Raw genomic sequence first — 24,419 nt, forward strand, 5'->3', positions numbered from 1 at the left:
ATCACCGTTTTCCTCGCCACCAAGGACATTCCAGGCATCTGTGAAAAATAATTTCCTAACATTAATCCTAAGTCTGCCACCCAGTAACCTCAAATTATGTCCCTAGTTTAATCATCTATCCAGAATAGCACAGAGGCCAATGTGGCAGATCCAGCATAGCCAAACCATGCACCCCTTCCCCCATGCCCCCTAGACCTCTTCAAATCTATGTTGGCCATGAGCAACAAGTCTTACCCACTGCTTGTGCTTCATCCTTCCCTTTGTTGTCACTTCCTGGTTCCCATGAACAGGAAGTGACATCAGAGAGAGGGATGAGACCAGCAAAAGCAGCAGCTAAGTTACGTGGTAATACTTTTAGCATGAATAGGAGGAAATATTTTTTTTAATCAACAAATAGTTAAACTCTGGAACTCATTGCAAGAGGATGTGGTTACAATGGTAGACATGGGGGAAACCACAGAATTTCCCTGGGATCAGTAGCATGGAACCTTTGCTGTTCTTTGAAAATGGTCATTTTTGAAACATCACTTGGGTGGTGACCCAGAACAAAACGCCAAAGGCCCTGAGAAGTTTTAGACAATGAGCTAGAGCCAGGGGAGAGAGGGAAGACTCAGGGCCAGTCCTCTGCAGCCTATGCTCCCCAAAAAGCTAACAGTGCTGACTGAGGGCTTACACCATTACTCTGCCCAAAAACAGGGCAACTCTGGTCAAGTGGATTAGATGGCAGAACTCCAAGAGCAGGTCTTATGTGGCTCTTTCTATCCCCAGGATAAAGCAGTTCAAGACAGAAAATGAGGGAAAGAGATTTTGGATGTAACTTACCCTTTACAGCAGTAGCTCAAGGCAAGTTACATTCAGATACTTCTATGATCCCACCCAAAGGGGTACAATCTAAGTTTTGATCAGAGGTAATTATAAGGTGTGACCTTATAAGGTGTATTACTGGGATTTGAACCCTAGCTTCCTTGGCACTCAGTCCACGTGACTGGGGTCACGTGCGAAGAATGAGGAAGGTTCTGCAGAATTCCACCAGCAGGCCATCCACCGGGGAGGAAGGAGTCACAGCATGGGTACTTTCCACTGCCGGGGGGGAGTCTCAGGATGGCTGCAATCCACTGGGGAAGTGGACTCAATATGGCTGCTTTCCACTGGCAGGGGGGAGGGAAGGAGGGGAAGTTTCACCATGGCTACTTTCTACCTCAGGCTTGTGGTGTCTCTTGCTATGAATGAGAGGCAGTTGCTTTTGGCTTTTGTGCAACAAACTGTCCTCAAAAGCTAGGGTCACTTCTGGGAGACGAGGGGGACAGGAGCAAACATCGTACCTATTTCACTGGGTGGTCTGTTCTCTAGATTGCTCCCCACCACCAACAAAAAGACAGCTAGAATTTACAGCCTGTCTTACCACAAGTAACAGCTCTCCGATCAGGAGCAGTTGGCGTGAAATTAAGGGCTGCTCCCTTGTCAGAAAGCGCACATACAGTATGTGTGTGTCTCTCTCTCTCTGCATCATTCTCCACATTCCCTCCCCTGCCCCTATTTTCCATTGTTCTCTCGCCAAGGCCCCCTTTTCTCTTCCTTATTCATTGTCTTCACATCTGCATCATTCGCCTGGTTTCCATCTCCCTCATTTCTCACACTCCCTGAAAGAAATCTAAGTGCAGACATTTTTCTCACCAGACATCTGTCCCTAAAAGCTGTCTTTTATTAGATTTGCTTTCTCTGTGCAATAGGCCAAGGCGCAAACACAATCAGCCAGCAAGACAAATTCAGAGTGGAGAGAGGGAGACACAGGGCCTGGTGTGCCATGAAGCTCTACGAGAAAAGACTCCTGATCTGGGGCAATTTGTTTCTCCATCTGCAAAAAGTTCCCTCTCCTGTTTCCAATGGGCCAGGATTTTCTCTCACAGCACTTGCGGTTCCAGTACCCCCCCCCCCACCACCAGTCACAATCACAACTCTGCTAATGGACTTCTCTCTTACTGCCCCCCCCCCCTGCTATTCCAGCCCTGAGACGCCATATTTACGACAATCTTGCCCCACAGCACCCCTGAGTACTGAAACCTCATGCCTACAGCTCTGCCAAGAGCAACAAAAAGGGAGGAAGGTCCAACCTTGTCTGCAGAAAAAACCAACCAGGAACAAACAAAAAAAGAAACTGCAGATATGTATAAGATGCAGGCAAAATTTATTGTGACAAATATAAATATATAAAAACCTTTTTACCAAACAAATGGACCAATGCATCTTACTCTTGTTATTCGATAATCCACTGTTGAGACCTTCATATACTCAGTTCTGTTAATGCTTTGGGGGGGGGGGAGCAGGATTATTTGTTTGTTTATGCCTACTTGTGGGATTTCGTTGTAAGGTATTGAGTGAACATTTCATGGTTTACCTTGGGACACATCTCCAGCGATACACTCCCTCAAGGAACATAAGGCCATCTCAGGGTAATTACTTGAGACTTCCTGCAAGGGCAGAAATGGGGCAGGTTAAGTGCATTTTGGAGGGTATTTTGGTGGGGTGGGGGGCAGGCCTGAAATAAATTCCTGCTGGAATCTCAGGACGTGACTACCTGAGATGCTTTTAGGAAAGAGTTTAAACTGAGGGAGGGGTGGGGGGAAAGGACTCAAGGAAGGTTGTGCCGAACCGGTCCCTCCGCTCCCAGGATGAAATATGCCTCAAAACGCCTCCTGGTCATGCCCTTCAATTGCAAACCACAAAGCGACATTCCTCCTCCCACTTCATACCAAGTCACTGGAATCGACAGTCCCAGCAGATCGGATCCCTTGAAGGACTCCTCAGCTTTAGAAAAGCAATAAAAACAGACCTCTTCACCTAGACCCCTACCCTTGGCTGACAGACTACAAAGAAACGTATATTGGTCCCAGAACCAGTATGTGTCACATAGAGATAACTTTCTCTGTGCCGAATTAGGTATAACCTGTACTGGAAACTTGCATCGTAAGGACAACCCATAGCAAATTGTAGCCAGTAAACTGTATATTATCATTAGCCCCTAGCATGGGATCAAGTTAGGACAAAAACCTGTATCGTAAACTTGTAACCCCTTCTGAGCTCCTGGGGGACAACGGGATAGAAATCGAATGAAATAAATAAATTTAGTCTTGGTAGGGGAGGGGTTAAGGAGTTTCTCTGGTATCATAAATCTGTCATTAATAAAAGCATCCCTGGAAATGTTCTGCTTCTCTCTCCCTGACATTCACAAGCCAGAAACACTTCCAGGGTCAGACCAATGGTCCATCAGCCCAGTAGCCCGTTCTCAGTGGCCAATCCGATCTTGATGCCATTCTTTCAACACCGCAAACTGCCCCTTCCTCTCCCACGGAATGTGCCCACCTGGCACCCACCACTGTGTCAAGGTAAAAGTCCATAAACTGCTACCAGGGTGGGGGGTCGTTTGGTTTTCGTTCGGGGGGGGGGGGGGCTGTGAGTCATGTTAGCTTCCTGGCAGCCATGGTCCAGCGGCACTCTCTGATGCTTTCACAATGGCTTACAGCGGGCGTTTGAGATTTGGCAGCCCAAATTGTTCTCACATGAAGTGTTTTGGACCCCGGGTGGAGGCTGAATATCATTATGATTTAGCTCTCTCAGGCTGCCTGGCACTGTCACCGTGGCATCCAAGCTGAGGTTTACCCTCGCCTACCATCGGCGTATTCTCCGAGTCACTGTTAGACGCAGCCATTACCCACCCTGTACTGCATTTTGTAATGTTGCCGTGGAAACCAGTCTCTGTACTGTAATGAGCTCTGCACTGAGCTCCCCTCCCCCTCCCTCTTGTACTGGCAGGCGAGGGCAGCTAGCAGCTGTCCGTGCTGTGTGTGATCTGCTGTGTGAGTCCTCAGTGGAAGAGGAAAAGGAGAAGACAGAGATAGAGATCAAGAGAGACAAGGATTGGAAAAGAAGACAAGAGATATCAAGAAACGCAGAAACCATGAAAAAAATGTAAAAAAATAAAAGCAAACCAATGCTTCTGGGGAACTAGTGGGACATTTTATCATCTTTAAAAAAGCATTTAATTCTATCTGTCGTCTCAGCCTTAACTTTATACTACTGCAGATGGGAATCAGAAGATGATCCTGTGATATAATTAAACTCCTATATTCATCCATCAGCTGAAAGGTAAAAAGAAAGAAGAATCAGACAAAGAGCTTCAGGCAGGAGCAGCCTAACGGTTTGAGATCAGAGGAGCCCGGTTCAAATCCCACAGCAGATCCTCATGACCTTGGGAAAGTCTCTTAAGCCTCAGATACCTACTCAGATTGTGAGCCCTTTGGAGGCACCTGAATGAGCCCTGCTTCGATGGTATAAAAGAAATCAAATTAAAAACCAGGAGACTGAGAGGGGACATGATCGAAACATTCAAGATAATGAAGGGAGTAGACTTAGTAGACAAAGACAGGTTGTTCACCCTCTCTAAGGTGGAGAGAACGAGAGGGCACTCTCTAAAGTTAAAAGGGGATAGATTCCGTACAAACGTAAGGAAGTTCTTCTTCACCCAGAGAGTGGTAGAAAACTGGAACGCTCTTCCGGAGTCTGTCATAGGGGAAAACACCCTCCAAGGATTCAAGACAAAGTTAGACAAGTTCCTGCTGAACCAGAACGTACGTAGGTAAGGCTGGACTCATTTAGAGCACTGGTCTTGACCTAGGGGCCGCCGCGTGAGCGGACTGCTGGGCACGATGGACCACTGGTCTGACCCAGCAGCGGCAATTCTTATGTTCTTATGGACACAGCCCAAGCCCCTATCTTCTTCGATATATATAGTGACGACCTTCAGCTCGAAGACTAAATGACTCAGAAATCAAATACTTGCTATCTGCAGATGACCTGGTCACTCCATCCCTTATGTCAGGTACTCTACACGAGACTCTTAGCCTACTGGAAAACATGGACCTTACTGGGATATTTTTTTTTCTGGAAAACTGTAAACAAACTCAACCATGAAGCAGAGCAAATAACCTGCTCCTTGAACATTCGTCTACACAAGGCTGCGCAGGTAGTCAATCACAGCTGTCCTAAATGAGGAGAGATCTTACAAGTGGTCAACAGCTGGCATTTGCGCTTTAGCAGTGTGGATAGGAGCAGCTGGGCAGATGCAGGGGCTGGCTGCTCTGTTTCTGCCATCATCTACTCTTTCTATGCATCCCTCAGCCTGTCGCGGCATGCATCTGGGAGATGTGAACTGCGATGCAAAAGCATGCAAGGAATATATTCAGGGCCTTTACACACTAGAAAGAAAACACTAGACCAGTTTCACCTACCAATACAATTAGAGCAGGGGTGTGAAACTCAAATACACAGTGGGCCAAAATTAAAAACTTGGACAGAGTCATGGGCCAACCTTGATATTTATTGAAAAAATGTGCACAACTCGAAAAGGAAACTGTAGACAATGGGGCTCATAATCGAAAGAGAAAAACGTCCAAAAACCGGCCTAAGTCAGCACTTGGACGAACATTTCTCAAAAACGTCCAGGTGCCGATAATAAAACCGGGTTTTGGACGTATTTCTAAACGACCTAGGCCTTCATAGTGCCGCTCAATGTCCAAAGCTAAACGGGGCATTTCGGGAGGCGTGTCGAGGGCGGGAATTGGGCGGGACGTGGGCTGGCTTAGACTAAGTCGTACAGCATGTATAACCAAAAGTTTAACAACAGAGCCTAGACGGAACTTGGACGTTATGACTTAGACCATGTAAAACATGGTCTAAGTCACAAAAACCCACCTAAACTCACCAGATAAGCATTGAAAACACATAACAGATCCCCACACACTACCCCAGTGATCACCAACCCCCCCCCCCTACCCCCATAAAAATTTTATTCACAACTTTAAATTTCAGCCTCCAGACCATCATCACTTGGCCACCTGGCTTAGGAAAGCCTAGTCATCCAGCCCAGAGGCAGCTTAAGTCGTCTAGGGGGTGGGTTAGGGACTCATGGAGAGGAGGACCCATGCCCATAAGCCCCTGTAATCACTGCATTGATACTTAAACATGTGCACTCCCCTATACACCACTCCCCAATCCCTTTTTTTACTGGCATATAAGTGGCTCCTGCAGCCATAAGGGCTATTGGGGTGGTAGATAAGTGGGTCTAGGGGATTCTGGAAGTGGTTTGAGGGGCTCATCATTACCTATAAGGGATCTGTAGTGAGGAGAAGACATGGCACCCTTTTTGTGAAGTTCACAGCAGTGCCCTGTAAGGTACCCCACTATTTAGGTGGCATGTCTGGGTGTGCAGTCCATCCCTTTGCAAACCCCTCCCACGTCCAACAGGGCTTGTTCTAGGCATTTTGGACTTGGACAGAATGTTGGACAGAAATGTGGTATAAAGATGGACGATTTAGCAGCTTGGACGATCAAATCGGCAGGACGTATAATTAGACGATTTTCGAAAGTAAAAAAAAGTTGGATGGCTCTTTCGAAAATGTGTCTTAGGCTCTTTTTAACTTTGGACGACTTGCGAGATGGACGTAAAGGGACTTAGACATCCCTTTTGATTATGCCCCTCCACATGTTTAAAAAAAACATATGTTTAAAAAATAATGACGCAAGGTACAACTAGCCCATGACTGATGTAAAATAGCTGAGCCAAACTTAAAACGGAAAAACTACAAAGGGATGAAATAAAATACCCTGTGAATTAGCAACATACGTTTGAAAAAGCGTAAAAATAGAATCATCATAAAAACCATTACGTGAAGCAGAGAAAACGAATAGGAATACGGAAAAACACTAGCACCAGAAAAGGATGAGTGCCAGAAAACAAAACGCCCAAATTAGAACGTGATCAAAAGACTATATCGAAGAAAAAATGATGACAAAATCAAAAAAGCAATTGCAGAAGAGAGCCGGAGAACACTGCGGGAACTTAGAAAAACGTCAAAAAACTGTCTACCGGTGGGCCAGCTCTACTAGACATTTGGTATTTTCTCACGGGCCAAATATAATTACACTGCTGGCTAGATTTGGCCCTCGGGCCTGAGTTTGACACCCCTGAATTAGAGGGAAAAGCATAGCAAAAAGTTCTTTTTGGAACTGGCCTGGAAAACTGGACCCCCTTTTCCATGAAATTAACACCCAGATTGGAAGGGGTAACCCACCGGGCTTCTCTACATTATACCCGGCTAACTGTGTATTATTTATTTAAAATAATTATATTCTGCATATGCGGAGTACAATATAACATCCAAATGAAAAATCACAAAATGCAGCTTTCTCATACAACACACATTTCAATGAACAAAGAACAAACACCAACAAAGCAAAACTTCTCCATTGCTTTGACTCGACTGCTGGTTGATAAAGCTCGCAAAAACTTTTCCGCTTTTTTCTAAACCGATGATGCTTGCCTACGATTCAACGAATCAGACCCTGAACAGAAAACATCACTTTCCGGTGACTCCGAAGTTTAACCACCGACAGGGAAGGCGCATCAAGCTGCTAGAACGTAAACTGCGTGACGGAACTATAAAAGTGCACCAACGATGGCAACAGTTCCGGACCACCAACATTCAATAGTCGTATACTCGAAACGAGCCCCGATTGGCAGCCAATGCGGATCTTTCAAAACAAGTGTAATGTGCTCAAACCGAGAGACACCAGCCACCAAGCGGGTAGCGGCATTTGGAGCACCATGCGTGGACCTAAGAACACATTGTGGTACGCCCAGATACAAAACATTGCAATAATCCAATACAGGATCAGCACTACGGTGGTTTTGAAATTATCCTCAGACAGATAATCTCTTAATCATTTAACTGGCAGGTTTCCGACTTTTCATGGGGAGAATTAAGAGTGCCACATTGAACGACCCGGAGGAAAACAGGAAAAGGAAGGGTAATTAAATGCTAGCTTCGTATCAGTCTTCCTTGAGACAAAGTGGAGCATTTTCCATGGAATGAGAAGGGTTCGTAGGTGGAACTGAAGGAAGAGACCCAATAAGAGCGTGCTGTGGGTGAAGGTGCAGGGCCAGTTATGGGTGGGGGCCTTTCTGTGATAAACACTGAAACAGGCAAAGCACAGAAAACAGTGGCCGAAGGAGCAGCTTAGTAGTTAAAGCTACAGCCTCAGCACCCTGAGATTGTGGGTTCAAACCCATGCTGCTCCTTGTGACCCTGGGCAAGTCACTTAATCCCCTCATTGCCCACAGTTTGAGCCTACTGGGACAGATAGGGAAATATGATAAAGTACCTGAATGGAAACCACTTAGGATAGAAGTGGTATATAAGTGATAAATACCTCCCCTTTTACAAAACCGCAAAAGTGGTTATTAGTGCAAGCTGGCGTGCTGAATGCTTTGCGCTGCTCCTGCGTGCTGGCCTGTGCTAAAAACCGCTTTTACGGTTTTGTAAAGGGGGGGCTAATTAATTAAAAATCTGAGTACTCATAGATGCATTTTCAAAAGGCTGCCTTGCAAAGCTGCAATGAACTTTTCACTCAGTTCAAAGCCACCCCCCCCCCCCCCCCCCCCCCGAGCCAGCGCTGAAGATTAGGTGGTTATAGCAGTAAGAAAGTGTACGTTTCCAATGATGAGAGCATAAAACAGGTAAACTTCCAGCTACATTTGCATTTCTGCTTCAATCAAGTTCCACTCGAGAAACCTTTTCATTGCAGAGAAATGCATCCACCTGCCCTACTAAGGTTTTCAAACTTTACCCCCAAGAGTCCATGGCGGCAGAAAGAAGATCAATGCTATATTAAGTTATTTCATTACATACAGCTCCCAACAGGGTCAGCTTAATCTAAGGGTGAGGATCTGGCCTAGGGCCATGACGTCCCCGACTCAGAAATTAAGTTACAGGATGCAGCTCCCTGGTCCCAACAGGATGTGGCTTCATAAGCCAGCTGCCTCAGAGGGCCAGCGTCAATGTCAAACTCAAAGTGAGCGTCAGAGAAGGGAGGAGGAAAGGGCAGCAGATCCCTCCCAGCAGCTGGTCAGGACCGCTCAGTGGCATCAGGGGAGGGAGGAAGGAAGCAGGGCTTGGGAGGCCCCCAAAACAGAAGTGGGTCTGGGGGCGCCATAACCCCTGAATTGGCCCTGAAAGTGGGAAACATTTGTGTTTAAAAAAAAAAACCCCACACCTAAGACTTGGGAGAGCACAAAGGGCAGACTGAGTTGAGTAAAGGGATTCCCCAGTCTGTGTGTATAGGAAATCTGACCCCTCGTGGGTGGTCACTTTGCCCCAGCTCAACCAGACAGGATGCTTTACTCCAGCCCGGGTTTTGCTCTCTTGCCTGCATGCATTTGTACTCTGCATTATTGTGTCTTTTTCCTAATATCAGCACTATAAAGCCCAGAACCGGACTGTCCTTTTCAGCTGAATGCCACATATAACATAATACAGAGAGCGTTTCCTGCTGTTCTGTTCCCACAGGTGAGAGAAGAAATACAAATCTTCCAGTAAAAGGGAGCAGTAGAGTGTCAGTATAATCCCAAGGGATCAGGACACACTTCTGCTTCGGTGGCAAATGATGTGGTAATCCTGTCACCAGATTAGAAACCTAAATCCAAGCAGAACGAGGACAAAACAGACGCAGAACCCAGCATGTCATTTTGTTAACTCTTTCCTTGCATCTGGCAACACCAGGACATAAACTGATTCTGAATCAGAGGGAGAGAAGCAGCTGCATCCCAGCTCTCATCCGTTTCCTCCTCTCGGCCTATGTGGCAGGGATAGTGTTCCCAGATGTTTTTTTTCAATCCTGTCCAATGTAGGAGGGGGTGCTGAGAAGTTCTCAACCCAACTAACTTCATTTGGGACAGTCTCCATCGAGGGCTTTTCCGATGGGACCAAAAAAGTGGAAAGTCGCTGGACCACGTCTATAGCCCTCGATGGAGACTTCCCCAATTTTGCTGGATGGGCTGAGAACTTTGTCTCTTTTGCACAATCTGCAGGTGCTGCCTGTCTCTTTCCTTTATTGGGCAGCTCCTGGCCTACCTGCCCCGGCTCTGTCTCAATGTGCAGTTCCTGGGCTGTCTCTCTCAATGTGCAAATCGCATACTGCCCGTCTCTGTCTCTTTCTCTCAAAATGCTCTTCCTGGGCTGCCTGGCTGTTGAGCGTTGACAGCATTAGAGATAGGGACAACTTGGGAGAAGGCTGGGCTCTGTGGGGATAGGATGGGTCAAGGGCCGTCATGGGTGGGATACTGAGCACCTGGTCTGCCCTAAGCACTGATTTGCTGAACGCTGAGCTGACTTGAGAATTCCGTACCATGATGCAGCCCAAAAACTGCAACCAGCGTTCCAAAGCAGTCCAATTGGGTGAATAAACCGCAGACCTGACAACTATGGGCAGGGGTAGCCCAGCATCCTGTGGACACTGCAGAGACAGGGAAGCAACCCAAGGAAGACTTGGTTCAGAAATCTTATCTCGCTGCTGCAAGACTCTCCATTACAAGTCAGGACCTGGCCAAAAGGCACTTCAGCGTCCTTCAGTTGCACCATCGCAGGTATTCAAGACCAATTAGGATGCCAGATACAGACCAGCTCACTTTTCACTGCTCCCACCATCCCTGTAGGCTTCCTAGGAAGACATTTCTTCTAACTTTACTGCAAGCTTACCCCATTTCAAACTCAAATCTTAACTTCTTGAACAGGACAGAATCCAGCTCGCCAGAAGCTAATGAGTAAGTTGTAGGTGAGATGTTAGTTGGGTCTATATTGTACCTGCATATATATAAACTGCTTTGGCTGTAGCACAGAAGGGTGGTATGTCAAATCCACAACCCTTAACCCTTTATCTTGTTCAGGCCAATGAGGAAAGAGAGCACTTAGACTAGGTTTCAACGCTGGACTTAACTGTCTGCATGCATCATTACAGCTCAGTAAAGCAACACTTCCCGTTGAAAGGCCCTAGATCAGTGGTCCCCAACCCTGTCCTGGAGGACCATTGGGTCATTTGGGTTTTCAGGATAGAAACATAGAAAATGACGGCAGAAAAGGGCCATAGCCCATCAAGTCTGCCCACCAAGTCTGCCCACTCTGGCACGTCCCTGATGACATCATCAGAGACGCGGCAGAGCAAATCAGGGCAGTAGAAGGGCCCGAAGCAGCATGTGAAGACAGCTGCACACGCTGGAATTGCCAGATTCGTAGTCGGGTCCGCGGGAATGGAAGGGAAGGGTGGGGTGGCAAAGGACTCAGGTCCCGGGCGGCGGGGTCATCGCAAGAGCCAGTTCGGAAAGTTGCTGGACTCCTCTCAGCTCCATTTTTCGGTTCGTGCCGGGGGGGGGGGGGCAGGAGGCGCTCTTTGTGCCCCAGTCCCGGCTTGTGGAGGCGATCGTTGGCTGGCTGGGAGCGGGCTTGTGGAGGCGATCATTGGCTGGTGACGAACAATGCGCATGCGCACTCTCGCCTAGCGTGACAGATCAGATCTCAGGGAACACGCGGCGAGAGTGCGCATGCACGGCTAGCATTTTATTATTATAGATAGATGCAAATAATTCAAAGCCCAATGGGACCCATTTCACCCTTTATACGGGAGGTGTTGTAGACAGGAGCATCAGAAGAAAATGCTGGAACTCCAGGTTGCACTAAACGAGCTTCTCCGTCAAAGGGTGCATAAATCATTAGAATAATATAAATCTCGATTATATAGGCTTGGGAATAAAGGGGGACGGCTCATGGCCAGATTGGTGTCAGCCAAGACTGGTGCAAAACATGTTTTACCATTAAGAAACACCCAGGGAACAAGGGTAACCTCAGATAAGGGCACGCGTGATATCTTGTATAATTATTATAGAAAGATGTATGGTCCTCCGGAGGAGGAGGGATTGCAGGGATCACTCTACTTAGGCACATTACAGTTACCTTGTACAACATAAGAAGATAGGGTACGTCTGAATGCCCCAATCACTACTGAAGAGGTCTACTGAGCAATAACAAAGAGCCCACTATTGAAAGCGCCAGGGGAAGACAGGTTGAGAGCAGAATTTTCTAAGATTCTAGGGGAGGAGATAGTAATCTCCCTTACTAAATGATTTAATGTTCTGGTGAAGGCAGAAGCAATACTAGACTCATTGAATGTGGCCAGGATCCTACTGCTCTCAACGCTGAGAAGAGATCCGGGCTATGGAATACGGAATACGGAAGTGAAGATGTTTGCCAAAATCATGGCCAATAGAATGGCAATGGTGTTACCTCATATTATACATGAGTCGTCGATTGGGTTTTGTGAAAGGTAGGACAACAGCAAAGAATGTAAGAAAGAACAGTAGTTTAGAATACAGCCTAGGAAAAAAGTAGCCCTACAGAACATATTTTTTGCAAAGGTCTTTCAGTTAGACAGTTAGAAATGGCTCTTTTGTTTAGTTGCCTTTCAATTAAATAATAGTGCCTGATTGAAGGGTGACTCATCCGGGAGGTGTAGCTGACATCATTTTTCACTTTCGAAGCTCAGCTAATAAAAAGGTAACCCAGACCTCAACTGCTCCTGATCCTGAAGAGGTGCCGAGTGAGGATCTGCTCAGGGGAAGCAAAATACTGGCATTCAAACTTGGGCTTCAGGAGGTTATTTCATTGTCCGTCTCTTTCACTTTTTTTTTTTCAGTACTCTGCTTTTACAGCAAAGTCAGTTTAGGCCTTTAGAGTCTCTGTTAGGGTTTTTATATTTTTTTTTTTTAAAAGTATCTTAAACACCTTCCAAGGTACAAGTATTCTGGACAGATATTTGGTCCAGAATACTTTCTATTACACATTTAGAAAATCATCCTCCCGTCTCTTTCAAATCCATCATTCTACGCTCCTCAAATCCTGATCTCTTGATCCCACAAATGCAGACCAAAATATTTGACCCAATGATTGCATTAGCCGTCCGCCACCATATCGCCATCAATTGGAAAGATTGTTCTCAACTCAACCTTCCTGAATGGTGGAATCAATTGAGTATAATTAGAAAATAGAAGGAAATAAGAGCCGTGAAACAGAATAATATTGCTGATTTTACTAAGAAATGGGCCCCCCCGGATAGTTTGTGTAAACGTTTGCCAGGGGGATCGAAAAAGGAAAGGGCAAAGTATGTTACTAACCCCACAATAGTGTTTTTATCTTTATATTTTAGAATTCCTATGTTACCGCAGCGGCCGATTTTGTAAAGGAGGGTGCAAATACGTTATAACAGAATACTTCAAATTAGAGAATGACACGGTGACAAAATTCATCACCGTTCCCGTTCCCGCGGATAACCGCGGGAAACCATCTTCATGTCATTTTTTAAGGAGAGAGGGAAGAATCAGAGTATGAATGGCCACAACCACTGACCCGCAAGCTTTGCTTTAAAGAATGCTGGTAAGCTTTGCTTTGAAGAATGCTGATGTACAAGGACTGAGGTTGAAATAGACATGGGATTATTTCCCGCGGTTATCCGCGGGGACGGGGACGGTGATGAATTTTGTCACCGTGTCATTCTCTACTTCAAATTCAAAGAAGGAATTGAGTAGTTGGGTCTACACAGAAGATGCCAGGTAGAGAATGACATGGGGGGAACAATTTGTCTCTCCCCGTCCCCGCAAACTCTGCACAAGCCTTGAATAGTTATGATTTTATATTGAAACCATTTTATTAAAGTATAAAAAACCCAACTGTCATTTTATAAATCACAAAAACAGAAAAAGGATCAACAAAACCCATCTCCCTTCCACTATCAGGAAAACTGAATGCTACAAAGAAAATTCATCCTAACAGAATACCTCGCTCACACACAAATGCCAAATACATAATAATGAGAAACATAAATTAAACCCAGATCCCAAGAAGCCCCACCTTCCATCTAGTACAACACCAAAGAAATAAAATGATTCATTTCCTCCTATACTGTGCAAAATATAAAGATCGCACAGGCCAGGGATGGTGTTAGGCCAAGGGGTGCAATTAGGGCAATTGCCCCCTGTCTAGAGAAAGCCCTAAGCCTGCTGGAAGCTGAAGATGGCACAGGCTAGTAGAGGGCCTTATCCTTGACTAACACCAGCGCTGGAAGTTCTCATATTTTCTAATCACATAATAGAAAATAAAATGATTTTTCTATCTTTTGGTTATTTTATTTTTCAGACCTGTCTGGTTTCTGTTTCCCTCTATCTTCTTTTAACTCATTCACCAGGGTCTCCTGCTCATTTGACATTTCTTTTTCTCTGTGCTCATCATCCATCTTCCATCTTTGTGTTCTGATCTTTCCCTTCTCTGGGTCTCCTATACTTCTAAACACTTTATCTCAGGACCAGGGTCAGTATAATCCAAACAACAACTCAAATCAGAACCCTATATGGGAAAAGATACATCCTCTGCAACACTATAAGGCCTTACTCACATACACTCATCAACCATGCTCCATACGAGGAAAAAGAAAAAAAAAGTGGAGAAAAAGGCTTCAGTTCAGCTTCATATGACCAAAAAACTCCACTCCTAAAAGAACACCATCTCCTGCATGAAAAACAAAAAATGTACAGAGAAAAAGCAGCTGTAAGTGATGAAAGGCCACTACTCGGACTGGATGAGGGTCACGAGTGGTGTTCCGCAGGGCTCAGTGCTCGGGCCGCTGCTATTTAATATATTCATAAATGATCTAGAAACAGGCACGAAGTGTGAGATAATAAAATTTGCGGACGATACAAAACTATTTAGTGGAGCTGGGACTAAAGAGGAATGTGAAGAATTGCAAAGGGACTTGAACAAATTGGGGGAATGGGCGGCGAGATGGCAGATGAAGTTCAACGTTGAGAAATGTAAAGTATTGCATGTTGGAAACAGAAACCCGAGGTACAACTATACGATGGGAGGGATATTATTGAATGAGAGTAACCAAGAAAGGGACTTGGGGGTAATGGTGGACATGACAATGAAGCCGACGGCACAGTGCGCAACAGCCGCTAAGAAAGCAAATAGAATGCTAGGCATAATCAAGAAGGGTATTACAACAAGGACAAAAGAAGTTATCCTGCCATTGTATCGGGCGATGGTGCGCCCGCATCTGGAATACTGCGTCCAATATTGGTCTCCGTACCTTAGGAAGGATATGGCGTTACTCGAGAGGGTTCAGAGAAGAGCGACACGCTTGATAAAAGGGATGGAAAACCTCTCATACGCTGAGAGATTGGAGAAACTGGGTCTCTTTTCCCTGGAGAAGAGGAGACTTAGAGGGGATATGATAGAGACTTATAAGATCATGAAGGGCATAGAGAGAGTAGAGAAGGACAGATTCTTCAAACTTTCGAAAAATAAAAGAACAAGAGGACACTTGGAAAAGTTGAAAGGGGACAGATTTAAAACGAATGCTAGGAAGTTCTTCTTTACCCAACGAGTGGTGGACACCTGGAATGCGCTTCCAGAGGGCGTAATAGGGCAGAGTACAGTACAGGGGTTTAAGAAAGGATTGGACAATTTCCTGCTGGAAAAGGGGATAGAAGGGTATAGATAGAGGATTACTGCACAGGTCCTGGACCTGTTGGGCCACCGCGTGTGCGGACTGCTGGGCACGATGGACCTCTGGTCTGACCCAGCAGAGGCATTGCTTATGTTCTTATGTTCTTATGTAATAGCCTGCAGAGCGATATCAAAACAGCACGCCAGGGCACTCACGCCCAAAAATGGTGGTATCAGAGGATAAAGTGAAAACTATAGCAATACAGTCCAGTACATAGCATGAAGAAGCAAAACAAAAGAAAAACCACTTAGCTCCTACTGGCTACTTCAAGCAAGCCAGGCAGCCACTGCACCCAACGGGGAACCCTCCGGTTCGCGTCCTGTCGCTGCGTCAGGGGTGATGGTTCCACTGCTCCCAATGCACATTTTCCAGACCTGCCATGCTTCTCAAGCTCTCACACCACTCCACCGGGCAATACTGGCGCAAGGACACGCACTTTATCTGCTGATACCACCATTTTTGGGCGTGAGTGCCCTGGCGTGCTGTTTTGATATTGCTCTGCAGGCTATTACAGATGCTTTTTCTCTGTACATTTTTTGTTTTTCATGCAGGAGATGGTGTTCTTTTAGGAGTGGAGTTTTTTAGTCATATGAAGCCGAACTGAGGCCTTTTTCTCCACTTCTTTTTCTTTTTCCTTGTATGGTGCATTGTTGATGAATGTATGTGAGTAAGGCCTTATAGTGTTGCAGAGGGTGTATCTTTCTCCTATACTTCCCCATCCAGCATCTCCCTGTATTTATCATAACTACTCTATGTCCCATCTCCCACATCTAGCCCGTTCCCTCTGGCATTAGTCCTCTCTGTCCATGTACCATTCCCATGCAGCAACTCCCTGTTCTTCTCTCCATACCCATTATTTTCGCATCTGTTTCTGATACCTCCCTGTGTCTCTCCCTCTCTCTGTTGTGTTCAGAATTTCATTCCCTCTTCCTTCATCTGCTTAGTATGGCATCTCTTTTGACCTTCTCTTCCCTTCAGTCCCTCCCCCAATAGATCCAGCACCTCTCCACTTCCCTCCAGTTCCCCCTCCTGCAGGTCCTGTAGCTCTCTCCCTTCCCTCCAGTTCCAGCCTTCCCCTCCAAAGGTCAAACACCTCTCTCTCTCTTACCTTCAGGTCCAGCCCCTTACTTACTGCCCATCTGCCTTGCCTTGCCTTGCATTCCCTCCCTCTCTTCCTTGGGGCTGATGGCTCCAGCTCCACCCCCCCCCCCTTGCGGGTCAAGTGGGTCCAGCTCCCTCAGCTTCCCTACCTCCGTCCTGCTGGCACACACCTTGAAGAGCGAGCCGATCTCTGCACACATGCCTACTCAACGGAGCTTTCAGTTTTCTCTCTGACAGGTTCCTCCTTATGATGCAACTTCCTCTGTTTGCGAAAAGAGAAAGTTGAATCATAAGGAAAGGCCGGGCAGAGGGAAGGCTGCGAGCCCTGTTGTATAGAGATCGGCTCGCTCTTCAAGATGTGTGCCAGCAGCAGGGAGAGAGGGAAACTGGCTAGAGCCGCTGGACCCGTGAGCGAGGGGGAGGGGATGGAGCCACTGAACCCGTGAGTGAGGGGAAGGGACTGGAGCCGCGAGGGGGGCTATGATTGTAGGTGGGGATTTCCTGCAGAATCAAAGCTTTGTTCCCGCACTTGCGGTAAACAGTACAAAAGTTTACCCATTCCTGCGGTTTGCTGCAGTTTACCATGGGAACAGGTCACCGTGTCATTCTCTAGTGCTTGGAGGGGAGGAAGGAAGGGTAGAGGGATGGGGGTCCTATGTTTATTGATCCTTTTACTGGATAAGAATATGTTATGCATTGTGTTTTAACTATCTGTTCAACCAAAAGATCTGAACATAAACTCTGCTAAGCTAACTGCCTTTACCACATTCTCTGGCAATGAATTCCAGAGTTTAATTACACATTGAATGAAGAAATATTTTCTCCAATTTGATTTACTACTTAGTCGCTTAATTGCATCCTTGTATTTCTGAAAAAACCAAAATGTGGGTAGCTCTCGGGTCCTGGGACATCTGCTGGCATAAACTGCACCATGGGATCCTGCAGGGTTTTCTCTCGTTTTCTTCTACTTGGGATTTGGTGCATGTTAACTATTTGCCCAAAAGCTAGATTAGAAATGTTTCTTTCAGGACAGTAAGGAGGACCAAGATTATCCTTTGCATCAGAGAACAGTCTCTAGCCCTGCCACTTAGCAAATCCTCCCGAGAAAGGAGAATCCCAGTGCTTCCAGTCCCAAGTGTGCATCCACAGTCCAATCCCATGTGCTATCACCCTCTCGCCCTACAGCACTTTTTATGAGCATAAAACTGTCTGCTCTTGGGCTGATTATCTCTCTCTGTCCTTCTAGCGCTTTGCTAGACCAGGTGGACACCCTGAGGGCTCCTCCAGCTGTTCTGCAGGGTGGCAGAACCCAGTGCTGTCTCTGTTCTGTATATCACTTACAGCGACACATCGCCCTTGAGTTTATCTCCGGAAGCCCTGTGAAAGCTGCAGCAGCCCAATCCCCTGGCACGAGATGAGAATGAACAAAGCGCTGCAGTCTTGATCATGAAATGCTAGTGATGCAGGACCTGTGCCAGGGACATCTTCCTGCCTGACCACAGCTGACCGCAGGCTGACCCCAAGAAGCCCAGTCTGAGGGCTAACGATGTCACAGCTGCAGAGGACCAGGCAAAAAGACCCTACCACTGTAGACACCCCCCACCGTGTAGAACCTACCAGGAAGAATAAGGAAACCTGCATCACTGCGACAAGCTTGTGAGCTGACCCTAAAGCCGTCAGTCAGAGACTTTCAGTTCTACTGTATGTGAGGTATCTAAGGATGACATGTGGCATACATTAAAGAGAACAGCACAGGTCTGAGCCACAGACGGACACAGGTTACACATGTGCCCTACATCACATGTATGATAAATGTAAAGACAGCATGTGACACGTGTTCTGTGTCATACTACATGCATAAAAGAGAGCAGCACAGGTCTGAGCCACAGATGGACACAGGTTATACATGTGCCCTACGTCACATGTCTGATAAATGTAAAGACAGCATGTGCCACGTGTTCTGTATCATACTACATGCATAAAAGAGAACAGCACAGGTCTGAGCCACAGACGGACACAGGTTACACATGTGCCCTACGTCACATGTATGATAAATATAAAGACAGCATGTGACACGTGTTCTGTGTCATACTACATGCATAAAAGAGAGCAGCACAAGTCTGAGCCACAGACAGACACAGGTTATACATATGCCCTACGTCACATGTCTGATAAATGTAAAGACAGCATGTGACACGTATTCTGTGTCATACTTCATGCACAAAAGAACAGCACAGGTCTGAGCCACACACGGACACAGGTTACACGTGTGTCCTACGTCACATGTCTGATAAATGTAAAGACAGCATTTGACATGTGTTCTGTGTCATACTACATGCATAAAAGAACAGCACAGGTCTGAGCCACAGACGGACACAGGTTACACATGTGCTCTACATCATATGTGTGATAAATATAAAGAGAGCATGTGACACATGTTCTGTGTCATACTACATGCATAAAAGAGAACAGCACAGGTCTGAGCCACAGACGGACACAGGTTACACATGTGCCCTACGTCACATGTATGATAAATGTAAAGACAGCATGTGACACGTGATCTGTGTCATACTACATGCATAAAAGAGAGCAGCACAGGTCTGAGCCACAGATGGACACAGGTTACACATGTGCCCTACATCACATGTCTGATAAATGTAAAGACAACATGTTACACTTGTTCTATGTCATACTACATGCATAAAAGAACAGCACAGGTCTGAGCCACAGACGGACACAGGTTACACATGTGCTCTACATCATATGTGTGATAAATATAAAGACAGCATGTGATATATGTTCTGTGTCATACTACATGCATAAAAGAGATCAGCACAGCTCTGAGCCACACACAGACACAGGTTACACATGTGCCCTATGTCAAATGGATGATAAATGTAAACACAGCATGTGACACGTGTTCTGTCATACTACATACATAAAAGAGAGAACAGGTCTGAGCCACAGACAGACACAGGTTATACATGTGCTCTGCATCATATGTGTAATAAATATAAAGACAACATATGACGTGTTCTGTGTCATACTACATGCATAAAAGAGATCAGTACATGTCTGAGCCACAGGCACAGGTTACTCATGTGCTCTACATCATATGTGTGATAAATATAAAGACAGCATGTGATGCATGTTCTGTGTTACACTTCATGCATAAAAGAGAGCAGCACAGTTCTGAGCCACAGACACAGACACAGGTTACACATGTGCCAAACGTCACATGTCTGATAAATGTAAAGACATCATGTGACATGTGTTCTGTGTCATACTACATGCATAAAAGAGATCAGCACAGGTCTGAGCCACACACAGACGCAGGTTACACATGCGCCCTACATCACATGTGTGATAAATGTAAAGGCAGCATGTGACACGTGTTCTGTGTCACACTTCATGCATAAAAGAGAGCAGCACAGGTCTGAGTTACAGACTGATACAGAATACACATCACACATGCAAAGGTAGAGCACTGTATGCATATCCAATGTGATCCCAGAGAGGCAGGTGCCAGAAGTGACCAGGATCCAGTGCTTGGCTGCTGTCCCTATGGATCTAGTTCCTGCTCTTTCGATACTTCACCTATAATATTTCACACCGAGGTGCCCTTAGCTTTTAATTAAATGTCAAATCTAATTTGGCAATGATTATGTGAGTCTCAGCTGTAGGCGTCGTAGGTTATTTCTGGCTATTGAAAATGAGAATATTCTGGGAGGTCCTGTGCCAGCTGCCCCTCCCTCCGCTTCTTTCGATTGCTAAGTAGAGGGGCAGGAGGGGGAGATCATTGCGTCTGCACAAAGGGGCCGAAGTTGATCTTGTAGAACGCTTCCTTTCAGGACTCCCAGGCCAATGTACTCACAGTTTGGTAGTTACCCTGCTCATTCTCCTCCTCTCATGGTCATGAGCATTACATGGTCCGTCCTTGGCAAAGGCCTCATGAGAGTTTCCCATCTCCATGGATACCAATTCTCAATCACCCCAAACTAATTAGCGCTTCCATGCATGGAATACCGGGACATTCACATCAAGGTGCACGTGTGGCAAATGTATACTACTATATTGTCCTTGATCGGTGGCATGGAATTTTGCTACTCCATGGGTTTGGGCCAGGTACTAGTGACCTGGATTGACCACTGTGAGAACGGGCAACTGGGCTTGATGGACCATTGGTCTGACCAGGAAGGCTCTTCTTATGTTCTTATGGTACTGACACGTGTGTACATCCTAACCAGGTCCATATGCACCAGCAAATCTATTCATATGCAGCAGTGCACATATACCATGGATACATGAACACAAATATCCCCACAGGAAGAAACGTAAACAAAAGGACAACACTTGTGTGCCGTGTACACAATCCAAGCACACTCACCCGCACAAGGGTCAGTCTTTTAAAAAAACACTCAATGCTTCACGACACCAAGGGCTCAATATTCTGTCAGGAATGGCGCAAGGCCGTCTAAATAGCACCTAGCCAGCTAACCACCAGTACCAAACAGCTTGATGGTTAACTTCTCCAGCCAAAGAGAAGCACCTTTGACCATTAAGACTTAGCCAGCTAACCACTGAATAGTGGCATAGCTGGCTATATATCCCGCCGGCCAAAAATAGACCAGAAATTCAATGCCGGTGGTCAGATACGGCGCTGGCACTGAATTTCTGGTATCACCAGCGATCTCCCGCAGTCTGAACATGAGCCTGCTAAAGTCTAGGTTTGACTCAAAAGCTTAGTCAGGTATCCACTCTCGGTTGCTACACCAGTACCATTCCCCAGTCTCTGATACACCAGCATCAGTGGTCCTGCTTCCTCTGTGGCAGAGCTCCCACTGCTGCCTTTAAGGGAACGGGAGGAGGATTATGTGACTTGTCCAGGGTCACAAGGAGCAACACCGGGATTTGATCTCACAACCTCTGGGCGCGGAGGCAGCAGCTCAACCAGCCCTTCCTTCAGTCAGCAACAACCAGCAATGAAGGTAAGTGAATATCATGGATGATCTGCTGAGGAACAGATGAATGGGCTCAGTGGGCAGGAACTAGCCCGTAGCGTCCACTCACTGGCACCTGCCACGGGCACTGCCCACCTCTTCTCCCGGTATATTAACCCCATCCTACACTGCTCTGGGCCACCAGCTTCCCCTTGATTAGAAAAGCCAGAGCTGTTCCTAGAGTGAATGCCACCTGTATCCCTGTCACCTCAGAGAGACAGACACTTGCCAAAAAACAGAGCACTCCTCATCCATAACAGATTTGAGAATGCCGCAAGTAATGGGACCTGCCATAAAGGGAGGTCAGGCGAGTCCAATTACAGCCGCTACAGCTGAGATTTACACTCAAGACAATACCCAATTCAGCCCTTCTCCGAAAGTGGTGACCTCACGGCGCTTCTCTGTCTTGGGCCACCATATACCTCCATGTCATCAGGCAAGGTGAATCCGCTTCTGCTTTTACTCTGGCATTCTTTGCTGCTCTTCTGAGTGCTGAGATGGTAGATCCAGGCCACCTGGCCCATCCGGTCGGTCCTCTCCGATTCACCCCCAATTCCACATGCCCAAACTGGCCCCAGCTCTCTTTCCTGTGCCCCTCAGTCCTGCTCCCATCACCACCCTCCACAATTGTCCCAGGTTCTTGGCGCTCTTTCATATCTTCTTCCTCTCACCTCATCTGCCAAAAAGCAGATTTTCTCCAAGTTCCAAAGCAATTCAGCTGATGAAAAATGGTCCTAGTGCCACTAACCCTCGCCATCCTCCCACTTAACCTCTTCCTCATCCAATCCAGTACACCTAGCCATCCCCTAGGTGGAGAAGCCTCACTAAAAGCCAGCTAGGCAACATCTCTTACTCTTCCCTGATCCAGTGGCGTAGCAAGGGTGGTGGTGCCCCCCCCCCCCGATCCCGCCTGCTGCGCACCCCCCACCCCACCCCACCCTTCCCTTTCATTCCCCTGTACCTCTAGTGGAAGTTGTTGCTCGCCGCAGTCAACAACGTGCTCCTAGCAACTCTGTCGGTTCTCCCTCTGATGTCACTTCCTGTGTGTGGCACCCGGAAGTGACAACAGCGGGAGAGCCGATGGGGTCGTAAAGAGCCACAAACAACAACTTCCACTAGAGGTATGAGGAAAGGGAGGGGTTGGCGTGGAGGGGAGAAATGGGAAGAAGCGGAGGGGGAGAGAAGGAGGAGTGTCGGCGCCCCCACCAACATGGCACCGAGAGCGGACTGCCCCCTGATTCACTACCCAGCAGGATCGTTCTTCCGTGAAAGCGCATTGCCCGGCATCCGTTCTCCGCTCATTTTAAAATAACCCTTTCTCTTTCTCTTTCGCTGTTTTCCTCCCTTGGGCAAATGGGTCTTAAGTCTCTGCATCCATCTCTTCTAGATCCTCAAAGAGTCCCCAGACCCAGGAGAAGCCTCAGGGTCTATCAAAAGCACATCCTTAAGTATATCTGAGTGTACCCTATCAATCCACTCTTAATCACAATGGAATTGCATAATAAACTCACATTTCCCTTGTGCATTTGTGTATTTATTAAAAGTACTTGCAACCTGCAAGTCTGTTTGCAGTGGATCACTTGGCCATTCAGTATATAGTTAGACAAACGAACACACTGAAATCTAATCCCCAAGGATAATTAATCAATAACACAAACACATTAAAATAATACTTCTTGGGGTGAGCTTAACACCCCTAACAGATAATCCTAGGTCATATGGTGAAATCAGTTAGCTTAGCGGGGTTTAAAAAAGGGTTTGGCTAATTTCCTAAAAGAGAAGTCCATAGGCCATTATTGAGATGGCTTGGGGAAATCCACTGCATATTCCTAGGATAAGCAGCATAAAATCTGTTTTACTGCTTGGGATCTAGCTAGGTACTTGGGACCTGGGTTGGCCACTATTGGAAACAGGATACTGAGCTTGATGGACGTTTGGTCTGTCCCAGAATGGCAGCTCTTATGTTCTTATATGAGCCAAGTATAGGACAATCAAGCCATTGTGACATCACTGATGATGAGTTTGGCTCTGAGGCATTGGTGGAATGAGACATTATGACATCACAATCTCTTGGGACCTGTTGGAAACAGGATACTTGATGGGCTTGATGGACCTTTGGTCTGTCCCATTATGGTAATTCTTATATTCTTATTTTCCAAACACCTGAGAGAAGGCTGCAAAATAATCTTCTAGATGTAATTCAAGGAGAATGGAATTCCTTATAGCAGGGGCAAAACACACAAAGGTCAACAGAGGAGAATTTAATTAGAGCAGGGCCGGGAACCACCAATTTTGCCTGCTCGGAAGATCACCCAGAGCTGCTGTGTGAGTAGTAAGTTCACAGCCAGCCCAATATTTAGGTTCAGAATGAAGAAGACATTTATAAAGTAAGCCGAGGACTTTAAACTGAATCTGTTTTACCATGGCAACCAACAGAAGGAGTGAAAGGAATCGCATTTGAGCCATTCTTCCCAAAGAGCAGAGTAACAGCCCCGTTTCAGAGAACGCCTCTGCAGCAGCCTCTGGCTCGAAGTAATACAGCAACTGCAATTAAGATATGAATGCTCGGCCAAAGGTCCTTGCATTCAACAAGGCGACCTGGATCACGCACCGGTCAGCAAGAGAGGCTCCAGCTACGGATGATACCCTTGGGAGCTGCGCTGACGCTTAACCAAAAGGGACCCATCATACCCAGGCCTGACTTTTCCACTAAACCACAGCGTGAGGTCTCTGCTCGGTGGCAGTGGTTGAGTAGCTTTAGGGCACAGCAAGCACAACTGAAAATGGGACAGCTAAATCTAATCTAATCTAATCCTTAGGTTTGTATACCGCATCATCTCCACGTTCGTAGAGCTCGGCGCGGTTTACAGTGGATGA

General features: G+C 46.5%; 1 protein-coding gene across 1 annotated transcript in view; it reads right to left on the reverse strand.

Moving 5' to 3' along the window:
- Window positions 1–24,419, reverse strand: part of ADGRB2 (adhesion G protein-coupled receptor B2) — a 164,293-nt gene that overhangs the window by 95,440 nt on the left and 44,434 nt on the right. The gene's annotated exons all lie outside the window — the stretch shown is intronic.

Source organism: Geotrypetes seraphini, chromosome 8 (genome assembly GCF_902459505.1).
Source record: "Geotrypetes seraphini chromosome 8, aGeoSer1.1, whole genome shotgun sequence".
Lineage (NCBI taxonomy): Eukaryota > Metazoa > Chordata > Amphibia > Gymnophiona > Dermophiidae > Geotrypetes > Geotrypetes seraphini.